The sequence below is a fragment of the Apium graveolens genome, chromosome 6 (assembly GCF_009905375.1).
Source record: "Apium graveolens cultivar Ventura chromosome 6, ASM990537v1, whole genome shotgun sequence".
Classification (NCBI taxonomy): domain Eukaryota; kingdom Viridiplantae; phylum Streptophyta; class Magnoliopsida; order Apiales; family Apiaceae; genus Apium; species Apium graveolens.
This window is the reverse complement of record NC_133652.1, coordinates 148,234,804-148,252,323: the sequence shown is the minus strand read 5'-3', so window position 1 is coordinate 148,252,323 and position 17,520 is coordinate 148,234,804. Positions and strand designations below refer to the sequence as shown.

General features: G+C 39.6%; 1 non-coding gene across 1 annotated transcript; it reads left to right on the top strand.

Moving 5' to 3' along the window:
* The first annotated feature begins 12,841 nt into the window (after positions 1-12,841).
* LOC141669262 (small nucleolar RNA R71) lies at positions 12,842-12,948 on the top strand. The gene has a single exon (XR_012553550.1). It is a non-coding gene; the product is annotated as a small nucleolar RNA R71 (small nucleolar RNA).
* Positions 12,949-17,520: the final 4,572 nt, after the last annotated feature.

Sequence of the window (17,520 nt, the reverse complement as noted above, 5' to 3'; positions counted from 1 at the left end):
TGAAACTGAGTTCCATTCCTTAGTCCACTCCTGACCTGCAGGAGTTTCACTCCAAGGTACTGGTGCTTCCCTGGTAACAAACTTCTAAACCAGTTCAGACTTAGGAAGAGTCTATTGAGGAGTATGTCCTGAAGGACCTGCTTCATCAGCATCTACAGTTGGAGCAGCATCACCAGTATCTCCAGCATTTGCAGCATCAGAACTTAAAGAATCAGTATCTTCTGATAAGACAACAGTGTGAGTAGCAATGGAGGCTTCAGCATCCTCTAATTGCTGATCTTGTTCTAAGTTCTGATCAACAGCCATATCCTGATGCTCACCTAAATTCTGATCATCAGCATCTTGATGCAGAGAAGGTATTGTTGATAACTCTGGAGTTTGAACAGCATCAGTAACAGGTGTTGTGGACGGATTATTTGCTGTTAGAGCTTCTAAGAGAAGTACTGCAGGCACAACCAAGTTTTGAACATCAATATCAGCACTTGTGCCTGGATCAACAGAAGACACAGGAGGTGTGTTAGCCTTTTCAGAAATAGCTTCCTGAGATGGAGTTGATGGAGAAGAAGTGACTGGAGCAAATTCCTTGTCTTGTGAGATCAGAGATTCCTGATCCCCTTCCTTAGCTGCTTCCTCTTCATCATCTGAAACTGGCCTTTTTGCCCTCTATTTCTTGTATCTCTTTGTTGATTTGGATTCCTTGGGAGTTTCAGGAACTGTCATTCTTCTAAGCCGTTTGAGAAGCCTAGATCCCCCAATTCCAGAATCCTTCTGAGAAGTCACTTTCTCAGCTTCACCTACAACAGGTTCTGAAGAAGGAACCTGTTCCTCAGTATCAGATTCATCTCTCAGTACAGTCCTCCTCCTCTTTTGAGGTGTTTGAGAAATAGTTTTTGTCCTCTTTGGCTTGGAGGATGAGGGTGGAACAGTCTGTGAAGTAGAGAGATAGGATTTGAGATAAGTCCTGAGGGTAGGTTGAGTAGTATGAGTGGTAGGTGCTGAGGATGATGGTTTTTGGGTGTTTGTGGTTGGTTGGACATCAGAGTAAACAGATCTATAAGTATCAGGATCAGCATTTACTAGGATCTGTTTTACAGACTGAGGAATCTGTAATGGTCTAACCACTGTTTTCTTAGTATCAGCATTTACCAGATCATTAAAGTATCGTTTTGTAACTCTAAAAGGTGGGGTTGAGGAACTGACTAATTGAGGTTCATCAGTACAAAAAGTATATATAAGTTGACAGAATCTAGCAAAATGGACAACATTTCTATCCTCTGTCATCCTATCCCCAATAAAACCAATTATTCCAGTTGCAAAATCAAAATTAGTTTGATGGATAATAGCATACCCTATATGCTGACTCAGAATTGGGATAGCATCAAAATTCGAACATTTGTTCCCAAAAGCTTTGGTGATGCAGTCAAAGAAGAAACTCCATTCTCTTCTGATATTAGCCCTTTTTAACTGCCCAAGCTTTGCCAAACTCTTTTCATATCCCAAATCAGCCATTAACTCCTGAAGTGCTGATTCCTCTGGAGTTGAAAAAGTACAATTTTCTGGGAGATGTAGAGCTTTGCGTATTGTACCAGGAGTGACTGCATAAGATGAATCACCCACTTCAAAAATAATACTGGGAGTGCCATGTTTACTACCATCATCAAAGTGCCCAGTCCGCCAAAACGTCAGAACTTGTTGACTCGAAAAGACTTCAGGCTGAGTTAATGCATACCCAATCTCACTGTGTGCAAGAAGATCTTGCACAAAATGCAATTCAGATGGAGCTTCAGCATGATCAAGAATTGCAGCATAGTTGTTTGGAACAAACTTAGCTCCATCAATGATTAAATCCTTAGGTGCCATGTGAAAAATTGAGATTCAAAAGTGCCTGTTAGGTGTTTGATAAGATGTCTATATGAAAAACCAAAGTGAGAAGTAAAAGTAAGTAAAGAGAAAAAAATATGAAGAAAATAAAAGATTAAAGAAATCCTCTCTCTGTTGTACTTATACTCTGAACAAAAATGTTACCGTTGGACACCTGTCAGACATGCAGTAATAACGGATAGTTACTGGGCTCAAGAAAACAGGAATCATTACTTACCCAGTTGCCTGTTTTCAAGGAAAAACCGTTCCACTTACCCAGATATTCCATTAATCAAGGTGAAACGGTTTTAATTCAAAATTGAAACCGTTCCCACTGAGTTAATTATTTTTCACTGCATCATTAATATTCTGAAAGTAAATCACGTAAAAATGACCAAGATAAATTAGATGAGTAAGTGCTGATAAAAAAAAATTAGAACTTAAATTAAAATAGAATTTATATGGTCATCAGAATATCAATCAGGATTTATCAATGCATTACCAAATATCTTAGAGACAAAATCTTGAAGCAAAAACAAATTTCATTAATATATCAAGAGAATACATTTATGAAATGGAAATTACATCAGTACTTATACAAGATTTCCCTAAGCTACTAAACCTAACATCAACAGCTTTAGTCCTAGCTAAGAAGCCTGACAAAGCTGATGATGAAGAAAAACAGGAAGAAGACAAGATTAAATCATTTCTTCTTCTTCCTACTCTCGACATACAGAATGGCGAGTCTGATGATTCGCTCTTGCTGGCGGAGAGCTGCCAGTCTTTCCTCCTCCAATCGCTCCAGATGGCGATGATAATCCATATAGAAGAACAGGAGGTGGGTCAGTACCTCCTGTGGGACAGAGTCCCATATCTCCTCAGGAATGGCTGTGACATGCCATTCCTGCTGCCAATCGGCACAGCTTAGCTCCATATTAAAGTTTTGGTAGTTCAAAAACATGTTGAATCTGACCATTGTGTTTTTGAAAGAAAAAGTATGAAGGTAAGTGTGTGAGAAAGAATTTGATGGGAAGGCTGATGTGAAGTGGCTGCTTATATAGGCAAGAGAATGCCAGGAGACGTAAAAGTATTTAATGCTGACACGTAGAATTAATTCTACCTCGTCTCCCTAGACTTTGAAAAAGAATAACATTCATTGGAAAGAGGTAACATGGTGTAAAGCGCACAAAAAACAAGTAACAGTGGACTGTTCAAGTACGAATGCCATTAATCTTAATCATAGTGACTATTAATCTTCCACTTCAACATATTCAAGTATTAACTGAGACTGTTATCAAATTTTATTCACAGATAAGTCAAGTAAAACATTAGACTGTAATATCAGAACTTAGACTTATATCAGAACTTAACAGTCATCAGTACATAATTTCTTAACTCGAAAAAGGAATGCCTATCTTAGTAAGTCCTCATACAAGTTCTGAGTTATACTCTTCAGAACTTAATCATCAGAATATGCAACCAGAGCTTATTCTCAAAGTTTGTGCAAAATGACGCAATGACTGTTTATCTAAAATAACATAGACCTCCACAGAAATTTTCATCATTCAGATGGAGTGATTAGTGTATGCATTAAGCTAAATAACAGACAAAGAGTAAAGTCTGATTCACTTCAGTACATCTTAGAAATAAGGCATAACTAAAATTTTGCTAAAGAGCTGTCATTGTCCTGAAACCTACTGATGAATGAGTTCATGCTTGAGTCCACCTCAACTGTTTTGTGCTAATTTTATGCATCTTTTGAAATTCTATTTTACAGTGGCTTCTCAGTGTAAGTGAGTCACGACTGCTTATCAGAATTTATGCTATTATCAGAGTATTTCTCCAGTAATCATAGAGTGTGAAAAGTCACCAAGAAAATATTTTACTTTTCTAATGCATATTTACTTAATACCAGCAATGCACTTGGGTCGTCCCTTCCACATTTTTACTCTAGATCTCAAAGGAGTACTGTTAGGGAGAAATCACGCACTAATATTCACGCAAGTATACGCGTTCGCAAGTAATATAGAATACTTTCTAGTTCGTTCCCACAGAGACTCAGACTAAATTATTGTCTAATTAAACTCACTCACCAATGTATGATTACTTCTCAATGTTAAGACACTAACACTTAAGATTGTTGATTAAATATTAACTATAATTAACTACTTAATTAATCACTTACTTAACACTTCAAATTATCAATAATAAAACACTCATAAGATCACAACTTCATTATTACTTCCTTCAATAGCCATTGTTATTACCTTTAGCATGTGACAGTGATGATATTAATCGAATAACACGAAATTGATAAAAGCCAACTTTCATTGTACTAATACCATTCTACCAAGCATCCACAATTAAGATAGAAGTTGAATAGTCATCAATTATGTTGAGTTCCTATATGTCTACAGAAATTGACAACACAACGATTTAAGCACAAGTTATTCCTTTTGATTACATAGGGCAAATAAAACTGTTAGAGTTACCCACTAATCATGCACAACATACATGAACCTATGCTAGCATGGCAAGTTCTAAATCTCAAGATCCACCGTCGCTTCACAAGAGATTAACACCCTATCTTATATGTTCGCGATGCACATAAGACGAATACGCACAACCAATACTAGATATCATATAATCATCACACACTAAAGTATTAAACAATTAACTAAAGAATTCCATAATAAATTCGTTGCAACCCCATGATCACGATTAGCCCATAATAGCACTTATCGTCATCATGGGTTCATATGAAATCATGATAAACAAACACAAGAAAATAATAACTAAACTAATTATATTAAAATAGAGTACGACACAAGAGTAAATAAGTTCAAAGTAAGAAAACTAGCATCCAACGTTACAACGAAACAAGAATCACAAGAAAATATGTTTCCTCTTCGTTGCGGTGTGCTAAATCGGTCTTCTTCCTTATCTCCTTCGCTCCTTGCGTAAAAACACAATCTTCTTCAATCCACACTTGTGAAAACGTCTCAAATCTACTTATATAATAGTCCCATAAAACTCAGATTACATAGAAGTGGAAACCAAACAGAAGTAGAAGTCCTGAAATAATATATTATTTTCCCCGACCCTGCGCGGGCGCTCAGCATAGCTGAGCGGGCGCTCAGCTTGCTGCGCGGCCGCTCAGCAATGCTGAGCGGGCGCTCAGACCTCTACTGGAAAAAATCTGATTTTGCTCCGTTTCTTCACCGGAATCTGCCCGTTTCTTTCCTCTCGCAATGGTGAACACATGCCAAGGCTTATTCTTGATGATTCCTCCCCCGAAATGCAACTAATACCCTGAAATGCATAAACACTAGAAAAACGCATCAAATACACAAAATACTTGATTTCAAGACACCAATTTAAGCCATTTTAAGACGTTCTAAGTGGTATAAAATGCCACTGATCACACCCCCAAACTTAAATCGATGCTTGTCCTCAAGCGTCACAGACTCAAAAACAAATAAAAACATGCATGAATGCAATCTATATGAAAATACAACGATCCCCCTTTCTACAATTAACCAACCAAATTGCAACATCTTAACAAATGCAGTTAGACAACTAAAGATCAATAAACTCATGCAAACGGACATACAGCCAGAAACGTGGTGTGTGCAAATGTTTAACAGATATGCTTCGAAACTAGACCAATTATTATGACTTGACTATCCTCAAGGCAATCACATGATTATACAGAGAATAAAAATTCTAGGCACAAAGTGATATTCAACACTACAAGAATTCTGGAGCTTATTATGGAATCGTGCTTTTTATTCACAACACAAATGCTTAATTGACCGTGCAATGAGTGAGGTCCATAAAAGACTTATACAATGGTATCCATGTAACGAACGTTAGGTTAGCGGATCCCAGACTCTAAAAGCCTTAGGTCACTAGGCACAAAGTCCCCTAAGAACTTAATAACTCGAATACCAAAGAGCCCACTCTTGATCAATTATGCATAAACTAAATATTTTTTTTTTCTAACTTCTGAGCAAGTGTGTTTCGCTCCATCTTGCTCAACCCAAGACTACTCGCACCATATGCGAGCCGGCTACTAGCCATTTGACGCCTAGCCACAACTAGCAACGAATTCCAAATTTTTTTTTCCTCCAATTTTTTTTTTCTTTTTCATGCCTTTATCACTAAGAACCTATTATCGAATTCTAAGCATAATAAATAGATTGACCTCGAAAACAACCAAATCATAACAACAATCTAGCCCTTACGCATTCTCTAAGATTTAGTGGAATTACAAGTGTTTCTAGCATGCATATCAACCTACACGACTTAATATCACTTTAATGCTATCACTACACTCGCATCAATATCACAATTCAGTCGATAAATCATTGCAAAAGGGATCATGGTAAATGCATGAGCTAAATGACATACATAACAAAAAAAAACTATATAGAATAAATTATGCAACTATATGAACTAAGCTATCATGAATATTCAGCTATATGACACACACACAATATTCCTTAACTACCACCCCCAACCTTAAAATCTTCACTGTCCTCAGTGAAGGTAGTAGAAAGGAACACAGGGTATACCTACTCGGAGTCATCATCATCATCACCCTCAGTGGGTGGAGTATCAGGCGGCGGGTATGCAGAGTCCTCACCAAAAACTGGCCACTGGATATCAGCTCCAAGGCCCCGAAAAGCAGTCCCTAACGCAAGGGTGAGCTCTTGAGCAAATCTGCTATGCGTCTCGTACATAGCATCCATCCGCCGTGTAAGCCTCCTATACTGGGCATCAACCATCCCAGTACCCTCCTGAGCTCTCGAAGAACCAGCCTCATCACGCCCTGGCCTAGCCATAGTAGCACCTCGTGCTGGACGCCCTCCTGGAAGACGATAACCCAGCCCATGCTCCTCAGGCTCACCACCGGTCCACTCCTGCATCCCATTCAGCGTCCCAGAATCAATCGGAGCTGCCGGCAACTGCAACTGCTCATGAGCCGGCCAGTTCACTCCCACTGCTTGGCATAGCTTTATAACCGTGGATACATAAGGGATGTTCATATGCTTCGCTCCCCTCAAAAACTTCAGAATTCCTTCGTAGATAAACTCACCAAGGTCCACATAGTACTCCTCATTCAGAATTCCCCACAATAATTGTGCTCTCTCAACTGTGACCTCGTGTGCATGCGAAGAAGGCAAAATATTAGCACAAATAAATGCATTCCATGCACGGGTATACCTGTTCATGGCGATCGCCGGAAAGTGACGATACTCATTAGTGCCGGTCCTGAAGGTCCAAACTGTGCCCGGTCGACAGAGAGTCGCACAAATCAAATCCAAGTCAAAATCCTCAGCAGTCTTTTCATTCCAGTTCTCCTCCTCGGGTTTCCTCTCTCGCTGGCCAATCACACGGCGAATCGCCGCAGGGTGATAATCAACTGTCAGCCCTCGGACCACAGAAAACCCATTCTTTTCGGCCTTCGCGTTTGCGTAGAACTCGCGAACAACGCTCATCGGTACCGCCTCGGGTGACTCACAAAAAGCTATCCACCCCTTCTCTGCAATCATGGGCAGTAACTCACCATCCCTCCCTGATGGTAAAAACCCTCTCTCCTTCAGAATCGGCTTCCCCAACAGCCTAGTGTACTCCTCCTCCACGGCTCTGTCAGTTAACCGAGGCCTTACAGCAGTACCCCTCGATGAATCAGCAGTAGGAACTGTGCTGCTGCTATCAATAGTGCGTGCTCTCTTGGGTGCCATTTGATTCGTGAATAAAAGTGTGTAAGAACTGAGTTTTGGTGCTTGGGAGAGAGTTTAAGTGTAGGAAGTTTGTGGGAGATATGTAGGATAGGTGTATGTATATATAGGGTGTGGAGTAGGTTAAATTAGATTAGGAGTGGGGTTGAGGGATAAAATCATGGGGTAATGGGAAAAGAATTCGTGGGTTTATGGGCTGTGATGGGTTTTTGTGTTTTTGTTTTTTTTTTCTGAATTGTAAAAAAAAATTCTGGTACTCGACCCTGAGCGGTCGCTCAGCAAAGCTGAGCGGGCGCTCAGCTTGCTGAGCGGTCACTCAGCAATGCTGAGCGGGCGCTCAAGGGGTCACTGGAAAAAAAATTTCAGCCCATGTTTTCTGATTTTTTTTTTTGTGTTTTTGGATAGGTTATTAACTTCTAAGGGTTCCTGTAACAACAATTCATGGGTTGCCTCCCACGCAGCGCTTCTTTTTCGTCATTAGCTTGACGTTTCGTACCCTTCTCAAGTAGTCAACAAAATGGCACTAACCACTTCTCGGTTTGCCATGTCCCCATAGTAGTGCTTCAAACGCTGACCGTTAACCTTGAATGCTTGGTCCGGATCATTCTCAAAAATTTCCGCCGCTCCATGTGGAAACACAGTTTTGACGATAAAAGGCCCAGACCACCTCGATTTCAACTTCCCTGGAAAAAGTCGGAGCCGAGAGTTGAATAAGAGAACTTGTTGCCCCGACACAAATAACTTAGGATGTAGCTTCCTATCGTGCCACCTCTTCACCTTTTCCTTATACATTTTGTTATTCTCATACGCTTGAAGTCGAAATTCATCAAGTTCATTAAGATGAAGCATTCTTTTCTTACCAGCTGCATCTAAATCCAGGTTCAACTTTTTCAATGCCCAGTAAGCCTTATGCTCAAGCTCCGCAGGTAGATGACATCCCTTACCGTACACCAACTGAAATGGGGACATACCAAGTGGAGTTTTGTATGCTGTTCTTTAAGCCCAAACAGCTTCATCGAGCTTTAAAGACCAATCCTTCTTTGACGGACAAACAACCTTCTCTAGAATGCGCTTTATCTCTCTGTTAGACACTTCCGCTTGACCATTTGTTTGCGGATGATAGGCAGTAGTTACTCGATGATTCACATTATAACGCTGCATCATAGAAGTGAACTTACGGTTGCAGAAATGCGATCCTTCATCACTTATGATTACCCGAGGTGTTCCAAACCTTGTGAAAATTTGCTTATGAAGAAAATTTAGCACTGCCTTTGCATCATTTGTCGGTAAAGCTTTAACTTCGACCCATTTTGAGACATAATCGACTGCCAGCAAGATGTACTGATTATTGCAAGACGAGATAAAAGGCCCCATGAAATCGATTCCCCAAACATCAAAGACCTCGACTTCAAGCATCACATTTAATGGATCTCATCCTTCCTTGTCAAATTTCCCACTATTTGGCAACGATCACACCTTAAAACAAACTGATGAGCATCCTTGAACAAAGTAGGCCAAAAAAACCTGCTTGCAGAATACGAACTGCCGTCTTCTCACCACCATAGTGTCCACCATAAACTGTGGAATGGCAGTCTCGTAATATCCCCTCCGTCTCACAGAACGGGATACATCTCCTGATAATCTGGTCAGCTCCCTGTCTAAACAAATATGATTCATCCCACATATACCACTTCACCTCATGTAGAAACTTCTTCTTTTGAGCGGATGTCAAATTAGGAGGCATTACATTGCTGACGAGATAGTTTACAATATCTGCAAACCATGGTTCTTCCTCCTGAATTGCAAACAACTGCTCATCCGGAAAAGATTCATTGATTAACATCCTATCTTGTGAAGTAGAATCGGGATTCTCCAACCTAGAGAGATGGTCAGCTACATGATTCTCAGTACCTTTTCTATCCTTGATCTCTAACTCAAATTCCTGAAGTAAAAGCACCCAACGAATGAGTCTCGGCTTCGAATCTTTCTTGGAAACCAGATAGCGAATAGCCGCATGATCAGTGAATACTGTTACTTTCGTACCAAGTAGATAAGATCGAAATTTCTCGAAACCAAAGACTATAGCCAAAAGCTCCTTCTCAGTAGTGGTGTAGTTCAATTGGGCCCCATTTAAAGTCTTACTCGCATAGTAGACCACATGGAAGAGATTTTTCTTGCGCTGTCCCAGAACTGCACCTACCGCATAATCACTCGCATCACACATCATCTCAAACGGTTCTGTCCAATCTGGTGCTGTAATAACTGGTGCAGTGATCAAACTCTTCTTGAGAGTCTCGAATGCTGCCAAACATTCATCATCAAATTTGAAAAGCACATCTTTCTCAAGCAAATTGCACAACGGCTTAGATATCTTTGAAAAGTCCTTGATGAATCGCCGATAAAAACCCGCATGACCAAGAAAACTACGGATTCCTTTCACAGAGTTAGGTGGGGGAAGATTTTCAATGACTCCCACCTTGGCCTTGTCCACCTCCAGACCCTTGTTAGAGACCTTATGCCCAAGAATAATACCTTCACGCACCATAAAATGACATTTCTCCCAATTGAGCATCAAATTAGTTTCCACGCATCTTTTGAGTACGGCGCGCAGATTATTCAAACATTCATCATATGAATGTCCAAAGACGGAGAAGTCGTCCATGAACACTTCGACGTTATTTCCAATCATGTCAGAGAATATAGCCATCATACATCTCTGAAAAGTGGCCGGGGTGCCACATAACCCAAACAAAACTCTGCGAAAAGCAAACGTGCCAAATGGACAAGTGAAGGTAGTCTTTTCCTGATCCTCTGGTGCAATACAAATCTGATTATACCCTGAATAACCATCCAGAAGACAAAAATACTCATGACACGCCAACCTGTCAAGCATCTGATCAATAAATGGAAGAGGGAAGTGATCCTTCCTTGTAGCTTTGTTCAATTTTCTATAATCCATGCATACTCTCCATCCTGTAACTGTTCGAGTGGGGATGAGCTCATTCTTTTCATTTGCAACCACAGTGATACCTCCTTTCTTAGGTACACATTGTACGGGGCTCACCCACGAGCTGTCAGAAATAGGATAAATGATGCCTGCATCCAGCCATTTCAGAATTTCTTTCTTCACCACCTCCTTCATGATGGGATTCAGTCTTCGCTGCTGTTCCACAGTTGGCTTACTACCTTCCTCTAGCAGAATTTTATGCATACAATATGAAGGACTTATCCCCTTGATGTCTGCTATGGTCCATCCAATAGCCGATTTGAATTCTCTCAAAATCCTTAAGAGCTTGTCTTCCTCACTACCTGAAAGGTCAGATGAAATAATAGCAGGTAACGTAGATGAATCACCTAAAAAAGCATACCTCAAGTGTTCAGGTAATGGCTTGAGCTCTAAGGTAGGTGCTTCCTCTATTGATGGTTTGAGCTTTCCTTCAGCATTCTTAAGGTCAGAAGTACCAAGAGATTCAAACGGCATGTCCAGCTTTCGCTTCCAGGGAGAAGCGTTCAGATATTGTAATTGCTCGTTGCCATCTTCATCATCGCTGTCAAAATCCGCCACTAAGGCCTTTTCTAATGCATCAGACATTAACATGCGACCGAGTTCCGAAGTAATCGCAGAATCAATCACATCTACTTTTAAGCACTCCTCATCTTCTATAGGGAATTTCATTACCTTGAATACGTTGAAGGTCACATCCTGCTCTTGTACCCGTATAGTAAGTTCACCTTTTTGCACATCTATCAAGGTACGTCCAGTAGCCAAGAAAGGTCTTCCCAAGATTATGGGAATCTTCTTATCTTCCTCAAAATCCAGAATAACAAAATCTGCAGGAAAAAAGAGCTTATCCACCTTGACGAGCACATCCTCCACTATGCCCCTTGGGTAAGTAATGGAACGATCAGCCAATTGTAGAGACATGTATGTGGATTTTGGATCAGGCAGATCCAACTTTTTAAAGATCGACAACGGCATCAGATTAATGCTTGCTCCCAAATCACAAAGGTACTTGTCAAAAGTCAGATTGCCAATGGTGCAAGGAATGGTGAAGCTTCCTGGATCTTTCAGTTTTGGTGGTAACTTTTGCTGCAGAACAGCGCTGCATTCTTCCGTGAGAGCAACGGTTTCAAGGTCATCCAGTTTTACCTTCCTTGAAAGAATAGTCTTCATAAACTTCGCATAACTAGGCATTTACTCCAGAGCCTCAGCGAAAGGTATATTGATGCAAAGTTTCTTGAACACCTCCAGAAACTTCCTGAAATGTCTATCCAGCTTTTGTTGCTGCAATCTTTTAGGAAAAGGTGGTGAAGGATAGAGCTGTTTCTCCCCTGTATTAGACTCAGGCAGAGTGTGTTCAACAGTAGTCTTCCTTGGTTCCGCCGCTTTCTCCTTTTGCTTAGATTCTTCATCACTAATTTCAGCTTCTCCTTCTTTTGCCTTTTCAGCATCAGCAACTTTTCCAGACCTTAAGGTAATAGCCTTGACTTGCTCTTTAGCTTCCTTCCTGCCTGGTACTTTCGTGTCACTGGGAAGAGTGCCAGGTTGACGATTGAGCACTGCATTGGCTAATTGACCGATTTGATTTTCCAAGGTCTTGATAGAAACCGCCTGACTCTTGCATAACAGCTTAAGTTCCTCAAAATCAGCACTAGTAGGTGCAGCCGTACTTCCCTGTTGAGGATATGATTGCCTTGTAGCATACTGCTGTGGTTGCTGGAATCCAGGTGGGTTAAACTGTTTACTCACTCCTTGCTGATATGGTGGCTGAATAGCATTCTGATTATTCCCCCAGCTGAAATTTGGATGATTTCTGTTGTTAGGATGATAGGTCGCTGGCACAGGCTGCTGTTGTCGCTGATAATTATTCACATACTGAACAGATTCGTTGACCAGAGAACACTGATCCGTAGCATGAGAACCTGCACAAAGCTCACAAACCATAGCTATTTGATTAACTCCATATGTAGCCAAAGAATCAACCTTCATTGATAGCGCTTGGAACTGGGCTGCAATTGCGGTGGCTGCATCAACTTCTAGAATACCTGCTACCTTGCCTGACGTCATCCTCTGAGTTGGGTTTTGATGCTCATTTGCAGCCATCGTCTCTATAAGATTATACGCCTCAGTATAGCTTTTAGCCCATAAGGCGCCTCCAGCTGCTGTATCGAGCATGGGCCGAGGTTGGGCCCCCAAACCATTATAAAAACCAGTGATCACCATTCAATCCGGCATTCCATGATGTGGACATTTTCTCAACATTTCCTTGTAGCGTTCCCAAGCCTCGCACATAGATTCAGTAGGTTGCTGCACAAACTGAGTAAGAGCACTCCTCATAGCAGCAGTCTTTGCCATCGGATAAAACTTCACCAGAAACTTTTGCGCAAGATCTTGCCACGTAGTGATGGACCCAGCTGGTTCAGAATGTAACCAGTTTTTAGCCTTGTCCCTCAGTGAGAATGGGAAAAGCCTCAACTTGATAGCCTCATCAGTCACGCCATTATACATAAAAGTGCTGCAGATCTCGACAAAATTCCTTATGTGCATGTTGGGGTCTTCAGTTGCCGCTCCTCCAAAAGAAACAGAATTCTGCACCATCTGAATAGTGCCCGGCTTGATTTCAAAGGTGTTAGCTTGAATAATCGGATGAAGGATGCTTGACTGAATGTCATCAATTTTAGGCCGAGAAAAATCCATAAAAGCTGGATCAGCTTGAACAATACGATCTCCCATGTTTACTGGTTCTTTCCGCTCAGTTCCTGAATCCGAATCCTCAAAATCTAACTTCTCCATAATATCAAGAACTTCATCTGTCTCCTCAGCTGTATCTAAAGTCCTCTTGCGAGCACGAGAACGAGTTTGCATAAACGCTTGCTAAAGTACCTGAAACACAACCGGAAACAATAAGTAACTACTACGTCCTAATCACTGAGTCCTAATGACCAATGATGGTAAGTACATAAACTAAACAAATACGCCGAGTCCCCGGCAGCGGCGCCAAAAACTTGTTAGGGCGAAATCATGCACTAATATTCACGCAAGTATACGCGTTCGCAAGTAATATAGAATACTTTCTAGTTCGTTCCCACAGAGACTCAGACTAAATTATTGTCTAATTAAACTCACTCACCAATGTATGATTACTTCTCAATGTTAAGACACTAACACTTAAGATTGTTGATTAAATATTAACTATAATTAACTACTTAATTAATCACTTACTTAACACTTCAAATTATTAATAATAAAACAATCATGAGATCACAACTTCATTATTACTTCCTTCAATAGCCATTGTTATTACCTTTAGCATGTGACAGTGATGATATTAATCGAATAACACGAAACTGATAAAAGCCAACTTTCATTGTACTAATACCATTCTACCAAGCATCCACAATTAAGATAGAAGTTGAATAGTCATCAATTATGTTGAGTTCCTATATGTCTACAGAAATTGACAACACAACGATTTAAGCACAAGTTATTCCTTTTGATTACATAGGGAAAATAAAACTGTTAGAGTTACCCACTAATCATGCACAACATACATGAACCTATGCTAGCATGGCAAGTTCTAAATCTCAAGATCCACTGTCGCTTCACAAGAGATTAACACCCTATCTTATATGTTCGCGACGCACATAAGACGAATACGCACAACTAATACTAGATATCATACAATCATCACACACTAAAGTATTAAACAATTAACTAAAGAATTCCATAATAAATCCGTTGCAATCCCATGATCACGATTCACAAGTAATATAGAATACTTTCTAGTTCGTTCCCACAAAGACTCAGACTAAATTATTGTCTAATTAAACTCACTCACCAATGTATGATTACTTCTCAATGTTAAGACACTAACACTTAAGATTGTTGATTAAATATTAACTATAATTAACTACTTAATTAATCACTTACTTAACACTTCAAATTATCAATAATAAAATACTCATGAGATCACAACTTTATTATTACTTCCTTCAATAGCCATTGTTATTACCTTTAGCATGTGACAGTGATGATATTAATCGAATAACATGAAACTGATAAAAGCCAACTTTCATTGTACTAATACCATTCTACCAAGCATCCACAATTAAGATAGAAGTTGAATAGTCATCAATTATGTTGAGTTCCTATATGTCTACAGAAATTGACAACACAACGATTTAAGCGCAAGTTATTCCTTTTGATTACATAGGGCAAATAAAACCGTTAGAGTTACCCACTAATCATGCATAACATACATGAACCTATGCTAGCATGGCAAGTTCTAAATCTCAAGATCCACCGTCGCTTCACAAGAGATTAACACCCTATCTTATATGTTCGCGACGCACATAAGACGAATATGCACAACCAATACTAGATATCATACAATCATCACACACTAAAGTATTAAACAATTAACTAAAGAATTCCATAATAAATTCGTTGCAACCCCATGATCACGATTAGCCCATAATAGCACTTATCGTCATCATGGGTTCATATGAAATCATGATAAACAAACACAAGAAAATAATAACTAAACTAATTATATTAAAATAGAGTACGTCACAAGAGTAAATAAGTTCAAAGTAAGAAAACTAGCATCCAACATTACAACGAAACAAGAATCACAAGAAAATATGCTTCCTCTTCGTTGCGGTGTGCTAAATCGGTCTTCTTCCTTATCTCCTTCGCTCCTTGCATAAAAACACAATCTTCTTCAATCCACACTTGTGAAAACGTCTCAAATCTACTTATATAATAGTCCCATAAAACTCAGATTACATAGAAGTGGAAACCAAACAGAAGTAGAAGTCCTGAAATAATATATTTTTTTCCCCGACCCTGCGCGGCCGCTCAGCATAGTACATTCAGCAGTGAGGTTTATCAGCACTTAGTACATTCAGCAGTTTATCAGTGATATATTTTTGCTTTTTCTTTTGATAAGTGAGGTTTATCAGCACTTAGTACATTCAGCAGTTTTACTAGTATCAGAACTTAACAGATGAGTAGCATTATTCTAATTTGTGACTTCGTAATAAGATAAACAAAGTAAACTCAACTAAGCTCAATTATCAGAATTTGCTAGTGTCATAAGATTTCCACTGAAATAATTACTTCTTACATGGAATCATTTGTTTATTGAAGACTACTAGGTCAGTATCTAGCACAGTTATCCTTATAGGATTGAATAGTTACTTGAACAGACATATCACTTATCAGAGTTTAGAAACATATATCAGACAACAATCAGTACTTAAACGCGTATTTCAATTAATCACAGAATAAACAAAGAGATTACATTCTGTAAATACTGATCATAAAGTCTGATGCATCAGAACAAAACTAGACAGATTTAGAAAAAGAACCTGAAACCATTCCAAGTTCATTTACCAATCTTGTAAAAGTGGCTTCATATAGTGGTTTTGTGAAGATATCTTCTAGTTGTTGATCTGTTGGAACAAAGTGCAATTCCACTGTACCTTCATCTACATGTTCCCTTATGAAGTGGTACCTGATGCTGATGTGCTTTATCATAGAGTGTTGAACTGGATTACCTGTCATAGCAATAGCACTTTGATTATCACAGTAAATAGGGATTTTGAAATATGTTAACCCATAATCCAGTAACCCATTCTTCATCCAAAGAATCTGTACACAGCAGCTTCCTGCAGCAATATACTCTGCTTCTGCAGTTGATATGGAAATTGACTTTTGTTTCTTGCTGAACCAAGAAACCAATCTGCCTCCAAGAAATTGGCAGCTTCCACTTGTGCTTTTCCTGTCAATTTTGCAACCTGTAAAATCTGCATCTAAGTAACCTATCAGTTTAAAATCTGATTCTCTAGGATACCATAATCCCAGAGCAGTTGTTCCTTTAAGATACTTAAAGATTCTTTTCACAGCTGTTAAGTGAGGTTCTCTTGGATCTTCTTGAAATCTTGCACAAAGACAGGTAGCATACATGATATCAGGTCTACTAGCAGTTAGATAGAGTAGAGAGCCAATCATACCTCTGTAGTCAGTAATATCTACTGATTTACCGGTATCCTTATCCAGTTTTGTTGCAGTGGCCATGGGAGTGGATGCACTTGAACAATCTTGCATTCCAAATTTCTTCAGCAAGTTTCTGGTGTACTTGGTTTGACAAATAAAAGTGCCTTCTTCATTCTGCTTGACTTGAAGGCCCAGAAAATAGCTAAGTTCCCCCATCATACTCATCAGATATCTTGACTGCATTAGTTTGGCAAACTTCTTGCAAAGTTTATCATTTGTAGACCCAAAAATGATATCATCAACATAAATCTGGACCAGAAGTAAGTCCTTTCCATGGTTGAGGTAGAACAGTGTTTTGTCTATTGTTCCTCTGTTGAATCCACTTTCCAGAAGAAACTGAGCTAAAGTCTCATACCATGCTCTAGGAGCTTGCTTAAGTCCATAAAGTGCTTTATCAAGCCTGTAGACATAATCTGGATGTTTGGTATCTACAAAGCCTGGAGGTTGTTCAACATATACCTCCTCCTCCAATTCTCCATTGAGAAAAGCACTTTTCACATCCATTTGAAAGACCGTAAACTTTTTGTGAGCAGCATAAGCCAAAAATATCCTTATGGCTTCTAACCTAGCAACTGGTGCAAATGTTTCATCATAATCAATTCCCTCCTGTTGAGAATATCCTTTTGCCACCAGCCTTGCCTTATTCCTTGTAATTATGCCATCACTGTCAGTTTTGTTTCTGAATACCCACTTTGTACCAACAACAGATCTATTCTTTGGTCTTGGCACTAGGGTCCAGACTTTGTTTCTTTCAAATTCATTTAACTCTTCCTGCATTGCTTGCACCCAATCAGCATCTTGAAGAGCTTCTTCAACTTTCTTTGGCTCAGTCTGAGAGAGAAAAGAATTGTA